We start from the raw sequence: 3,832 nt of genomic DNA, 5'->3' as shown, positions 1-3,832 counted from the left end.
TCGGGGCCTTACAGAGCAACACTGACGCATCCTCCCCCGCGCCGCCGGGAACGTGTGATATACGAATCCCTGTCTCAGCCCTCCCCTCTGCAAATGTGTACAGAAGTGCAATAAATTAACTGTTTGTTGCCTGCCCATGACTGCTCCCAGCGTGCCCTAGGGATGCCGGACAGCCTACCAGGTGAAAGCGGTTCGACACAAACCAGAACAAGAATGTCGAGCTCCGGTTCGGGGGACAGCGCAGCCTCCCCACTGGGACAGGTCCCGCCGGGCGCCGCTCCTGCTGCTTCGGGACACAGGGACAGGTCCCGCCCGGCGCCGCTCCCGCCGCTGCGGGGACACAGGGACAGGGCTCGGCGGAGAGCACTGCTGGACTGCGGCTTTATCCGGGCAGCTCTTGGTTAAACTTTGGCCCAGGAGAAGAGTAGCTGCCTCGTACGCGGCGATGGGAGGACAGCTGCTTTCTGGAGTTATGCCCACTGCGTAATAGACATTTTCTACCGGGACTTAAAATTGCTTCGCGGCTTGCTTTTTGCAGGGGGAAGCAGAAAAAAAAAAAGAAAAAAGAAAAAAAAAACACAAGGGTTTAAAAAAGAGATGTCTGCCTTCCCAATTTTACAGCTGCTAAAGCTCCCTAATCGTATCTGATTATGCAGAAACAAAACACAGATATTTGGAGAATATATGTTTTCAAACCAATGAAAGCAAAATATCTGTGGGTGTTTGAAAAAAACATCCATTACATCAGCTGCAAGGAAAGCCAACTTCATTTGTTGTGTGATGAGTTTCTCTCTGAGGTTTCTTCAGTTTGGTACTTAGAGGCTGCTCATTTGTCTATCAGCCCATGGTGGTCAGCCAAAACATAGAGCATCTCTGTAGACAGCCACTCATCTCAGAAAAAGTCATTTTCTGCCATGTGACTAATGCAACAACATGCGTATAAAATATGTGAATGCTCCTAATGTGGATGTCTGGAGACCTTTGTGATCATGGAACTGTTTTTCAGAAAAAGAGCTGGTACCTAGGATGAAACTATGAGTTGAATTCTACTACCAAAGTACCTTATAAACCAATACCTCTAGGTGGGCAAATCTCTGACTGCACAGAGCCCTGCGCCGCTGTGTGTACAGCTCTCTGAGAAGCTGAGCGCAATTCCCAGCAACAGCAATCCACCACATGCCAGGCTGTTGGCCCACAGACCTTTGGAGCTGGCATGCCTTCTTACTTTGTGCAAGAAACTGTAGTGTTCTTTGATGAATTTTACTCTCATTATTTTGCAGCATGGACGATGTTGCATTTCTACCCCTACTTTCTTTCCTGTGAGCCGCCTTGTCCTTATAACCTAGAAGAAGGGGATTACATCCACCTCTGCAGGGGTCAGCCAGAGTTCAGCAGTGTTGCTAGGGCTTTGAGTTTGGTTCTCTTGCCAGTGCCATCCGTTTGCTTTTCATGCTTCATTTGGTCAACATTTAGCACGTAAACAACTTTTAGAGCACTTTCTACCTTTCTCAAGGAAACAGCAAGAGAACTCTTTCAACTTCTCTTGCTCTTTGGAGATGTAGATCTGTACAGTATAACTCTTCATTGCCAAGCTTGATCTACACTTCTTTTCTGGGTTCACAGAATGGCAGAGAAAATGGCTGTCTTGGTGCAAGTGCAGGGGTTTGTCAAGGTTTCCCAACAGACAAGCCTGCTTCTTGGCACACATCCAGAGGTGTCTACAAACTTAAATGTGCACTGGTGAAAGAATCTCATCTATCTATCTATCTATCTATCTATCTATCTATCTATCTATCTATCTATCTATCTATCTATCTATCTATCTATCTAATCTGCCTACCTACCTACCTGTCACAAGTAATTTCTCCATGTCTTTGTGACGAAGTCAAGTACAACATGTTTTAAAGGAAACTTTAAAAATCTGTAATTAAACAAGGGCTAAAAATCCTAAAAGTTGACCCAAAGTATCTTTGTGACTTCTGTAACCTCAGTAAGTGACATAATTTGTCCTCCAGTTTTTATTTGCCTTATTCTTTTCTGATAATCCTTTTGTTTATTTAAATCCTATCTCAAATATTCAGCACAAGGTCTTCTAGCAGTGCACTTCAGCAAGAGTCTGGGTGAAAGCTTCAATGTAAAATTTGCAGTTAGCTGCTGCAACTGTGGCACAATGAATAGATACGTTCAAAACAGTATGTAGAGTGGGTATCTCTTAGTTGAATTATTTGAATCTCTTAGCCAGAGAAAAGGACAACTAACAGAGGATTAACAGACAAATTCAACAGTAATTTGAAATCAATTATTAAATCTTGGGGGACTTCAGGTGACAGTTGACTAGATGTACAAGAAAAGGATATTTCTCTAAGATCCCAGTGAAGTAGTAGAATGGAAGCTTTTCTTCCCTGAAATGAAAAAGATTGTCACCTTCAGAAAGTAATTTTCTGATCCTTATTAAAAACTGCTTGTAGTATCTTTCTGCAGAGGCTTGTCTAGTTAGTTCAGCTGAGGGATCACATGGTACATCCTGTCAAATTCAAATGAAGGGATTCATACAGATCATTGTGGTACATAAATATTTATTTCTTCAATATGAAAAAAAGGTAATCCCCCAAATTATTTCTCTGAACCTGTGACACATTTGAAATCTGTTACCATCTTCCACAATAACTTTCACTTATTTTCCTCCATGTGTCATTGCTGTCCAAGTGGTAGGGGTTAATTGCACTAAATATTTATCTCACTCAACTTCTTTTCACTGCATGTGTTCCTGAGTATTTGCTAGACATCTTCTCAAGACCAGAGATGATTTTTTTTTCCTGCAGGGCACATGCAGAATTTGAGAGAATGGGAGATCAAATAGAGACAGGATTAAATTTAGCATTTTTGCAGGTAATGCCTCTTACATATATTGGCTTGTTACACATTCCATTGCTCTCCAGCTCTCTCCTCTTAACATGCACATTACTGGGTGATCAGTCAACTACCACAAATTAATTATGTAACAATCTATTACAAACTAGAGTTCTTAAAAGACTAAGACATTTTATTCTAACAGTGTGGTAACAGTCTATTGTGCTAAAAAAACAGCAGAAGATAGAGGATATTGAACAATTGCAACTAAAGGAAGAACAGGGGTGCAATCACTCATTATTCCTGGCTAAATAGCAATAATAAGTAGCAATCATAGTGATCCATGACAAAACTAGTTTTGAAAAACTGAAAGTGTAAAAAAAAGAAGACTACCCAAATGTATCAATATTAGTTGAGGAAGAGGCTTCAGGTATTTAGTTCAACAAAAGTGAAACTTACGGATGCTAGTGTAGAAGTGTGGATTGTGTTTAATGTGAAAGCCAGACTGACCATAATACATCGGAATTACATCATTTGAATATTTTCAGTAATAGATATTGGAAGACAGAGAAATCAGTTCTGCCCATTTTAAGAGCAGGTGCATAGATGTATTGCTATTTCATGTCTTAAGCTCATTTAACCCAGGGTATTCTCCTTTACTGAGCTTAGCAAATTGACTTCTGTGTAGTTTCATGCTGCTATAAAAGAGAAAGAGAAAAAAGCTGAGGAAAATTGAAATTTTTTGTATGTCAGTAGAAAAATATCTGTGTTTTATAACAACCTGTAAAAACTGATTGCATGTGTTAGTGTAAACAGTGGTAACAGATCCAGGATGATTGACATTTACTTTGTTCATACACAGCTCCCAGGGGACTCTACTTTTAACCCTATTCACTATCTGCAAATCCAGCAGTTAAGAAAAATAAACACAAACAAGGATTTCCACTTTCAAAGACCTTTTAGTAGTGAGTATATGGAGTAC

This window comes from Pithys albifrons, chromosome 7, assembly GCF_047495875.1.
Source record: "Pithys albifrons albifrons isolate INPA30051 chromosome 7, PitAlb_v1, whole genome shotgun sequence".
Lineage (NCBI taxonomy): Eukaryota > Metazoa > Chordata > Aves > Passeriformes > Thamnophilidae > Pithys > Pithys albifrons.
The sequence above is the reverse complement of the archived record's forward strand: the minus strand, read 5'-3'. Positions refer to the sequence as shown.